This window comes from Pseudophryne corroboree, chromosome 1 (genome assembly GCF_028390025.1).
Source record: "Pseudophryne corroboree isolate aPseCor3 chromosome 1, aPseCor3.hap2, whole genome shotgun sequence".
NCBI lineage: Eukaryota > Metazoa > Chordata > Amphibia > Anura > Myobatrachidae > Pseudophryne > Pseudophryne corroboree.
This window is the reverse complement of record NC_086444.1, coordinates 303327591-303338867: the sequence shown is the minus strand read 5'-3', so window position 1 is coordinate 303338867 and position 11277 is coordinate 303327591.

The window sequence follows — 11277 nt, the reverse complement described above, 5'->3', positions numbered from 1 at the left end:
ACTCCGTATAATCACAACAGCGTTCACAGTCAGTATTAGCAGTGGCAGATAATACAGTTCCTGGATCACTAAACCATAAAAGGGTATAACAGGGCACTGGTAGGTTGCAGAACGGATGTTATAGTCCTTGGGTAGAATAACCTTACCAGGCCAGGCTGTAGTAGTGGAGACAACCGAGGAACACGCCAGTAGGTGTATGAGATGATGCTGGTAACTGGAATGCACTGTAGGAGTCACTGGACGGAACCAGCCAGATGGTGGAGACACGGAGTTAAAACTGAAAGATGCTAGGGTGCGTGGAAACAGATGAAATGAAGAGTGGTTACCGGTAGAGATGAGCGCCTGAAATTTTTCGGGTTTTGTGTTTTGGTTTTGGGTTCGGTTCCGCGGCCGTGTTTTGGGTTCGACCGCGTTTTGGCAAAACCTCACCGAATTTTTTTTGTCGGATTCGGGTGTGTTTTGGATTCGGGTGTTTTTTTAAAAAAACACTAAAAAACAGCTTAAATCATAGAATTTGGGGGTCATTTTGATCCCATATTATTATTAACCTCAAAAACCATAATTTCCACTCATTTTCAGTCTATTCTGAATACCTCACACCTCACAATATTATTTTTAGTCCTAAAATTTGCACCAAGGTCGCTGGATGACTAAGCTAAGCGACACTAGTGGCCGACACAAACACCTGGCCCATCTAGGAGTGGCACTGCAGTGTCACGCAGGATGTCCCTTCCAAAAAACCCTCCCCAATCAGCACATGACGCAAAGAAAAAAGAGGCGCAATGAGGTAGCTGACTGTGTGAGTAAGATAAGCGACCCTAGTGGCCGACACAAACACCGGGCCCATTTAGGAGTGGCACTGCAGTGTCACGCAGGATGTCCCTTCCAAAAAACCCTCCCCAATCAGCACATGACGCAAAGAAAAAAAGAGGCGCAATGAGGTAGCTGACTGTGTGAGTAAGATTAGCGACCCTAGTGGCCGACACAAACACCGGGCCCATTTAGGAGTGGCACTGCAGTGTCACGCAGGATGTCCCTTCCAAAAAACCCTCCCCAATCAGCACATGACGCAAAGAAAAAAAGAGGCGCAATGAGGTAGCTGACTGTGTGAGTAAGATTAGCGACCCTAGTGGCCGACACAAACACCGGGCCCATTTAGGAGTGGCACTGCAGTGTCACGCAGGATGTCCCTACCAAAAAACCCTCCCCAATCAGCACATGACGCAAAGAAAAAAAGAGGCGCAATGAGGTAGCTGACTGTGTGAGTAAGATTAGCGACCCTAGTGGCCGACACAAACACCGGGCCCATTTAGGAGTGGCACTGCAGTGTCACGCAGGATGTCCCTTCCAAAAAACCCTCCCCAATCAGCACATGACGCAAAGAAAAAAAGAGGCGCAATGAGGTAGCTGACTGTGTGAGTAAGATTAGCGACCCTAGTGGCCGACACAAACACCGGGCCCATTTAGGAGTGGCACTGCAGTGTCACGCAGGATGTCCCTTCCAAAAAACCCTCCCCAATCAGCACATGACGCAAAGAAAAAAAGAGGCGCAATGAGGTAGCTGACTGTGTGAGTAAGATAAGCGACCCTAGTGGCCGACACAAACACCGGGCCCATTTAGGAGTGGCACTGCAGTGTCACGCAGGATGTCCCTTCCAAAAAACCCTCCCCAAACAGCACATGACGCAAAGAAAAATAAAAGAAAAAAGAGGTGCAAGATGGAATTGTCCTTGGGCCCTCCCACCCACCCTTATGTTGTATAAACAAAACAGGACATGCACACTTTAACCAACCCATCATTTCAGTGACAGGGTCTGCCACACGACTGTGACTGATATGACGGGTTGGTTTGGACCCCCCCCAAAAAAGAAGCAATTAATCTCTCCTTGCACAAACTGGCTCTACAGAGGCAAGATGTCCACCTCATCATCACCCTCCGATATATCACCGTGTACATCCCCCTCCTCACAGATTATCAATTCGTCCCCACTGGAATCCACCATCTCAGCTCCCTGTGTACTTTGTGGAGGCAATTGCTGCTGGTCAATGTCTCCGCGGAGGAATTGATTATAATTCATTTTAATGAACATCATCTTCTCCACATTTTCTGGATGTAACCTCGTACGCCGATTGCTGACAAGGTGAGCGGCGGCACTAAACACTCTTTCGGAGTACACACTTGTGGGAGGGCAACTTAGGTAGAATAAAGCCAGTTTGTGCAATGGCCTCCAAATTGCCTCTTTTTCCTGCTAGTATAAGTATGGACTGTGTGACGTGCCTACTTGGATGCGGTCACTCATATAATCCTCCACCATTCTTTCAATGGTGAGAGAATCATATGCAGTGACAGTAGACGACATGTCCGTAATCGTTGTCAGGTCCTTCAGTCCGGACCAGATGTCAGCATCAGCAGTCGCTCCAGACTGCCCTGCATCACCGCCAGCGGGTGGGCTCGGAATTCTGAGCCTTTTCCTCGCACCCCCAGTTGCGGGAGAATGTGAAGGAGGAGATGTTGACAGGTCGCGTTCCGCTTGACTTGACAATTTTCTCACCAGCAGGTCTTTCAACCCCAGCAGACTTGTGTCTGCCGGAAAGAGAGATCCAAGGTAGGCTTTAAATCTAGGATCGAGCACGGTGGCCAAAATGTAGTGCTCTGATTTCAACAGATTGACCACCCGTGAATCCTTGTTAAGCGAATTAAGGGCTCCATCCACAAGTCCCACATGCCTAGCGGAATCGCTCCGTGTTAGCTCCTCCTTCAATGTCTCCAGCTTCTTCTGCAAAAGCCTGATGAGGGGAATGACCTGACTCAGGCTGGCAGTGTCTGAACTGACTTCACGTGTGGCAAGTTCAAAGGGCATCAGAACCTTGCACAACGTTGAAATCATTCTCCACTGCGCTTGAGACAGGTGCATTCCACCTCCTATATCGTGCTCAATTGTATAGGCTTGAATGGCCTTTTGCTGCTCCTCCAACCTCTGAAGCATATAGAGGGTTGAATTCCACCTCGTTACCACTTCTTGCTTCAGATGATGGCAGGGCAGGTTCAGTAGTTTTTGGTGGTGCTCCAGTCTTCTGTACGTGGTGCCTGTACGCCGAAAGTGTCCCGCAATTTTTCTGGCCACCGACAGCATCTCTTGCACGCCCCTGTCGTTTTTTAAATAATTCTGCACCACCAAATTCAAGGTATGTGCAAAACATGGGACGTGCTGGAATTTGCCCATATTTAATGCACACACAATATTGCTGGCGTTGTCCGATGCCACAAATCCACAGGAGAGTCCAATTGGGGTAAGCCATTCCGCGATGATCTTCCTCAGTTGCCGTAAGAGGTTTTCAGCTGTGTGCGTATTCTGGAAACCGGTGATACAAAGCGTAGCCTGCCTAGGAAAGAGTTGGCGTTTGCGAGATGCTGCTACTGGTGCCGCCGCTGCTGTTCTTGCGGCGGGAGTCTATACATCTACCCAGTGGGCTGTCACAGTCATATAGTCCTGACCCTGCCCTGCTCCACTTGTCCACATGTCCGTGGTTAAGTGGACATTGGGTACAACTGCATTTTTTAGGACACTGGTGAGTCTTTTTCTGACGTCCGTGTACATTCTCGGTATCGCCTGCCTAGAGAAGTGGAACCTAGATGGTATTTGGTAACGGGGGCACACTGCCTCAATAAATTGTCTAGTTCCCTGTGAACTAACGGCGGATACCGGACGCACGTCTAACACCAACATAGTTGTCAAGGCCTCAGTTATCCGCTTTGCAGCAGGATGACTGCTGTGATATTTCATCTTCCTCGCAAAGGACTGTTGAACAGTCAATTGCTTACTGGAAGTAGTACAAGTGGGCTTACGACTTCCCCTCTGGGATGACCATCGACTCCCAGCAGCAACAACAGCAGCGCCAGCAGCAGTAGGCGTTACACGCAAGGATGCATCGGAGGAATCCCAGGCAGGAGAGGACTCGTCAGAATTGCCAGTGACATTGCCTGCAGGACTATTGGCATTCCTGGGGAAGGAGGAAATTGACACTGAGGGAGTTGGTGGGGTGGTTTGCGTGAGCTTGGTTACAAGAGGAAGGGATTTACTGGTCAGTGGACTGCTTCCGCTGTCACCCAAAGTTTTTGAACTTGTCACTGACTTATTATGAATGCGCTGCAGGTGACGTATAAGGGAGGATGTTCCGAGGTGGTTAACGTCCTTACCCCTACTTATTACAGCTTGACAAAGGGAACACACGGCTTGACACCTGTTGTCCGCATTTCTGTTGAAATAGTTCCACACCGAAGAGCTGTTTTTTTGGTATTTTCACCAGGCATGTCAACGGCCATATTCCTCCCACGGACAACAGGTGTCTCCCCGGGTGCCTGACTTAAACAAACCACCTCACCATCAGAATCCTCCTGGTCAATTTCCTCCCCAGCGCCAGCAACACCCATATCCTCCTCATCCTGGTGTACTTCAACACTGACATCTTCAATCTGACTATCAGGAACTGGACTGCGGGTGCTCCTTCCAGCACTTGCAGGGGGCGTGCAAATGGTGGAAGGCGCATGCTCTTCACGTCCAGTGTTGGGAAGGTCAGGCATCGCAACCGACACAATTGGACTCTCCTTGTGGATTTGGGATTTCGAAGAACGCACAGTTCTTTGCGGTGCTACTGCTTTTGCCAGCTTGAGTCTTTTCATTTTTCTAGCGAGAGGCTGAGTGCCTCCATCCTCATGTGAAGCTGAACCACTAGCCATGAACATAGGCCAGGGCCTCAGCCGTTCCTTGCCACTCCGTGTGGTAAATGGCATATTGGCAAGTTTACGCTTCTCCTCCGACAATTTTATTTTAGGTTTTGGAGTCCTTTTTTTACTGATATTTGGTGTTTTGGATTTGACATGCTCTGTACTATGACATTGGGCATCGGCCTTGGCAGACGACGTTGCTGGCATTTCATCGTCTCGGCCATGACTAGTGGCAGCAGCTTCAGCACGAGGTGGAAGTGGATCTTGATCTTTCCCTAATTTTGGAACCTCAACATTTTTGTTCTCCATATTTTAATAGGCACAACTAAAAGGCACCTCAGGTAAACAATGGAGATGGATGGATACTAGTATACAATTATGGACGGGCTGCCGAGTGCCGACACAGAGGTAGCTACAGCCGTGAACTACCGTACTGTGTCTGCTGCTAATATAGACTGGTTGATAAAGAGATGTCGTAGTATGTATGTATGAAGAAGAAAGAAAAAAAAACCACGGTTAGGTGGTATACAATTATGGACGGACTGCCGAGTGCCGACACAGAGGTAGCCACAGCCGTGAACTACCGTACTGTACTGTGTCTGCTGCTAATATAGACTGGTTGATAAAGAGATGTCGTAGTATGTATGTATGAAGAAGAAAGAAAAAAAAACCACGGGTAGGTGGTATACAATTATGGACGGACTGCCGAGTGCCGACACAGAGGTAGCCACAGCCGTGAACTACCGTACTGTACTGTGTCTGCTGCTAATATAGACTGGTTGATAAAGAGATGTAGTAGTATGTATGTATAAAGAAGAAAGAAAAAAAAACCACGGGTAGGTGGTATACAATTATGGACGGACAGCCGAGTGCCGACACAGAGGTAGCCACAGCCGTGAACTACCGTACTGTACTGTGTCTGCTGCTAATATAGACTGGTTGATAAAGAGATGTCGTAGTATGTATGTATGAAGAAGAAAGAAAAAAACCCCACGGTTAGGTGGTATACAATTATGGACGGACTGCCGAGTGCCGACACAGAGGTAGCCACAGCCGTGAACTACCGTACTGTACTGTGTCTGCTGCTAATATAGACTGGTTGATAAAGAGATTTCGTAGTATGTATGTATAAAGAAGAAAGAAAAAAAAACCACGGTTAGGTGGTATACAATTATGGACGGACTGCCGAGTGCCGACACAGAGGTAGCCACAGCCGTGAACTACCGTACTGTACTGTGTCTGCTGCTAATATAGACTGGTTGATAAAGAGATGTCGTAGTATGTATGTATGAAGAAGAAAGAAAAAAAAACCACGGTTAGGTGGTATACAATTATGGACGGACTGCCGAGTGCCGACACAGAGGTAGCCACAGCCGTGAACTACCGTACTGTACTGTGTCTGCTGCTAATATAGACTGGTTGATAAAGAGATGTCGTAGTATGTATGTATAAAGAAGAAAGAAAAAAAAAAACCACGGTTAGGTGGTATACAATTATGGACGGACTGCCGAGTGCCGACACAGAGGTAGCCACAGCCGTGAACTACCGTACTGTACTGTGTCTGCTGCTAATATAGACTGGTTGATAAAGAGATGTAGTAGTATGTATGTATAAAGAAGAAAGAAAAAAAAACCACGGGTAGGTGGTATACAATTATGGATGGACTGCCGAGTGCCGACACAGAGGTAGCTACAGCCGTGAACTACCGTACTGTGTCTGCTGCGACTGGATGATAAATAATGATATAAAAAATATATATATATCACTACTGCAGCCGGACAGGTATATATATTATATAATGACGGACCTGCTGGACACTGTCTGTCAGCAGAATGAGTTTTTTATAGAATAAAAAAAAAAACACCACACAAGTGAAGTCACACGACGAGTGTTTAACTTTTTCAGGCAATCACAATATAGTATACTACTAACTATACTGGTGGTCAGTGTGGTCAGGTCACTGGTCAGTCACACTGGCAGTGGCACTCCTGCAGCAAAAGTGTGCACTGTTTAATTTTAATATAATATGTACTCCTGGCTCCTGCTATAACCTATAACTGGCACTGCAGTGCTCCCCAGTCTCCCCCACAATTATAAGCTGTGTGAGCTGAGCACAGTCAGATATATAATATATACATAGATGATGCAGCACACTGGGCTGAGCAGTGCACACAGATATGGTATGTGACTGTCTTGTACTCCTGGCTCCTGCTATAACCTATAACTGGCACTGCAGTGCTCCCCAGTCTCCCCCACAATTATAAGCTGTGTGAGCTGAGCACAGTCAGATATATAATATATACATAGATGATGCAGGCATGCAGCACACTGGGCTGAGCAGTGCACACAGATATGGTATGTGACTGAGTCACTGTGTGTACCGTTTTTTTCAGGCAGAGAACGGATATATTAAATAAAACAACTGCACTGCTGGTGGTCACTGTGGTCAGTCACTAAACTCTGCACTCTCTTCTACAGTATCAGCCTCAGGTCAATCTCTCTCTCTCTCTCCTAATCTAAATGGAGAGGACGCCAGCCACGTCCTCTCCCTATCAATCTCAATGCACGTGTGAAAATGGCGGCGACGCGCGGCTCCTTATATAGAATCCGAGTCTCGCGAGAATCCGACAGCGTCATGATGACGTTCGGGCGCGCTCGGGTTAACCGAGCAAGGCGGGAAGATCCGAGTCGCTCGGACCCGTGAAAAAAAACATGAAGTTCGTGCGGGTTCGGATTCAGAGAAACCGAACCCGCTCATCTCTAGTTACCGGTGGTAGTGGATACTGCTGGTAAGTAGAAATCCGCTGGGAGAACACCGGCTCTTTAAGGAGGCTGAATTCTGTTGGAAGCAGGTTGCTGGAAACAGATGGGTTAATAGCTGAAAGCTTGGAAGCTGGAAGCAAACAAAGTAATAGCTGAAAGCTGGATCAGTCACAGAGGATTGCAAAGTCAGGCTGCACCGCAGGATGGAAAGCAGGTGCGGGTCTCTTTGTGGATGCTGGAGACAGGAGCTGGAACCTGGAGAAACAAACCACAGGAGAGAGAGACTGGAACAAGGTATGACATTCAAAGCACTGACATCTATCTGGCCCAGACACAGGATACTTATACCTGCTGCTATGCAGGCATTGGCTGGGCAATTATGCAGATTCCAGAGACGGTGGATTGGAGGAATTGGAGCATGTGATCAAATCCAACATGGCTGCGCCCATGCTGGAACCTGGAGGGAAAACTGGTTTGAAATGAAATGTGCAAACATAATGATAATGGCGGCGCCGGCCGCGGAGGACAGGAGACGCCAGATGACAGTTATATGCTGAGACACTTGGAGGGCAGCAGAGGCCGCGGCAGGCATGATACATGATTCTGAGAACCTGCAGCAATAACACAGTAACTGAGGCGGAGGCCGCGGAGGACGGGAGATGCCATGTTGGATTCAAACATGGCGCCGCTGTGGTAGTGTCTCAGAATGACAGGAGGGATGTGCAGAGTGTTGACACAGATGAGATCCGGATTTGGAACGCTGGGCCAGTCTCAGAAGACACCTAAACGGCAGGTAATGGCGTCCAGATACCCGGATCGTGACAATGCTTACCTGAGGTTTGCACTTCAGAATTGTCATTACCAATTTCAGACGTTGCCGTTTGGTCTGTCCACGGCTCTGAGGATTTTCACCAAAGTAATGGCGGAAATTATGGTTCTCCTTCGCAAGCAAGGAGTCACAATTATCCCGTACTTGGACGAACTCCTGATAAAGGCAAGATCCAGGGACCAGTTGATGAAAAACGTTGCCCTGTCCCTGACAGTTCTTCAACAACACGGTTGGCTCCTGAACTCGCCAAAATCACAGTTGATTCCGGCAACGAGGTTGTCATTTTTAAGGATGATACTGGACACAGAACTACAGAGAGTTTTTCTTCCGGTGGAAAAGGCTCAGGAACTTCAGAGCCTGGTCAAACAAATTCTGAAACCACCAAGAGTGTCAATCCATCAGTGCACTCGGTTGCTGGGGAAGATGGTGACGACCTACGAGGCCATTCAGTTTGGCAGATTCCATGCCAGAGTATTTCAGTGGGACCTGTTGGACAAGCGGTCTGGTTCCCACCTGCACATGCACCGGAAGATAGTCCTGTCTTCAAGGACCAGAATATCACTCCTGTGGTGGCTACACAGCTCTCACCTCCTGGAGGGGTGCAGGTTCGGGATCCAGGATTGGGTCCTAATAACCACAAGTCTCCGAGGATGGGGTGCAGTCACTCAAGGGGTAAACTTCCAAGGAAGATGGTCAAGCCAGGAAACTTGTCTCCACATAAACGTTCTGAAATTAAGGGCCATTTACAACGGCCTTGTGCAGGTGGAACATTTTCTTCACAATCTGCCCGTGCTGATCCAATCGGACAATGTGACAGTAGTAGTGTACATAAACCGCCAGGGTGGAACAAAAAGCCGAGCGGCAATGGCAGAAGTCACAAAAGTTCTCCGCTGGACAGAGAAGCATACAAGAGCGCTGTCAGCGATCTTCATTCCAGGAGTGGACAACTGGGAAGCAGACTTCCTCAGCAGACACAATCTCCATCCAGGAGAATGGAGCCTCCATCAAGAGGTTTTCACAGAAGTGACAAGTCGTTGGGGAATTCCTCACATAGACATGATGGCGTCGCGCTTCAACAAAAAGCTTCAGAGATATTGTTCCAGGTCCAGGGACCCTCAAGCAATGGCAGTGGATGCACTGGTGACACCATGGGTGTTTCCGTCGGTGTATGTGTTCCCTTCACTTCCTCTCATTCCAAAAGTTCTAAAGATCATAAGAAGAACAAAGGTTCCAGCAATCCTCATTGTCCCAGACTGGCCAAGGAGGGCTTGGTATAATTACTCATAGGAGATCCCTGGCCTCTTCCTCTACGCAAGGATGTGTTACAGCAAGGGCCGTGCGTATACCAAGACTTACCGTGGCTACGTTTGATGGCATGGCCAGGAGGGGAGTAACGTCTAAACATTACCACCGCATTTGGAGGAAGTATGTGTCTTGGTGTGAAAGCAAGAAGGCTCCTGTGGAAGAGTTTCAGCTAGGACGTTTTCTCCATTTTCTACAAGCTGGTGTAGAGGCGGGCCTAAAGTTGAGTTCAATTAAGGTTTAAATTTCAGCCTTATCGGTTTTCTTTCAAAAACAATTGGCCTCCTTTCCAGAAGTTCAAACTTTTGTGAAGGGTGTGTTACACATCCAACCTCTATTTGTGCCCCCGTGGCATCGTGGGGTGTTGCAGTCCCTTCAATCGCATTGGTTTGAGCCTTTACAGTCGGTGGAGTTGAAGTTTCTCACTTGGAAAGTGGTCATCCTGTTGGCCTTGGCGTCCACAAAGGCGGGTGTCTGAGTTGGCGGCCTTGTCTCACAAGAGCCCTTATTTAATCTTTCATGAAGATAGAGCAGAGTTGAGGACTCGGCAACAATTTCTGCCGAAGGTGGTTTCATCTTTCCACATGAACCAACCTATTGTGGTGCCAGTGGCTACTGCTTCTTTCGTTGAGTCAAAATCTTTGGATGTGGTCAGAGCTCTGAAAATCTATGTCGCCAGAACAGCTCGGGTTAGGAAAATCGAAGCTCTGTTTGTCCTGTATGCTCCCAACAAGATTGGGTGTCCTGCTTCCAAACAGACCATTGCACGCTGGATCTGTAACACGATTCAGCATGCTCATTCTACGGCCGGATTGCCATTACCGGATCGGTGAAGGCCCATTCTACTAGAAAGGTGGGCTCTTCTTAGGCGGCTGCCAGAGGGGTCTCGGCATTGCAACTTTTGCCGAGCTGCTACTTGGTCGGGTTCGAACACTTTTGCAAAGTTTTACAAGTTTGATACCCTGGCCGATGACGACCTCGAGTTTGGTCGATCGGTGCTGCAGAGTCATCCGCACTCTCCCGCCCTGTTCTAGAGCTTTGGTATAACCCCATGGTTCTTTGGGTGTCCCCAGCATCCTGTAGGACATAGGAGAAAATAGGATTTTAATACCTACCGGTAAATCCTTTTCTCTTAGTCCGTAGAGGATGCTGGGCGCCTGTCCCAGTGCGTACTGTATCTGCAGTTATTATTTCTGGTTTCACACATGTTGTGTTATGTTTATAGTCAGCCTGTTGCTGACATTGGTTCATGCTGTTAGCTTGGGTTCTGTTGAATACCACGTTGTGCGGCGTGTTTGCGGTGTGTGCTGGTATGAATAGCACCTTAGTTTAACAATAAATCCTTTCCTCGAAATTTGTCCGTCTCCCTGGGCACAGTTCCTATAACTGGAGTCTGGAGGAGGGGCATAGAGGGAGAAGCCAGTGCACACCCCTTTTTCAAAGTCTTAAAGTGCCCATGTCTCCTGCGGATCCCGTCTATACCCCATGGTTCTTTGGGTGTCCCGAGCATCCTCTACGGACTAAGAGAAAAGGATTTACCGATAGGCATTAAAATCCTATTTTCTGGTCACTGGCTGCAGCCATGAATGAACCTGATGCTGACTGACTGAGTATGTACTTCAGCAAGGGTTGCCCTGTCCTGAGGTTGCCTTTATCA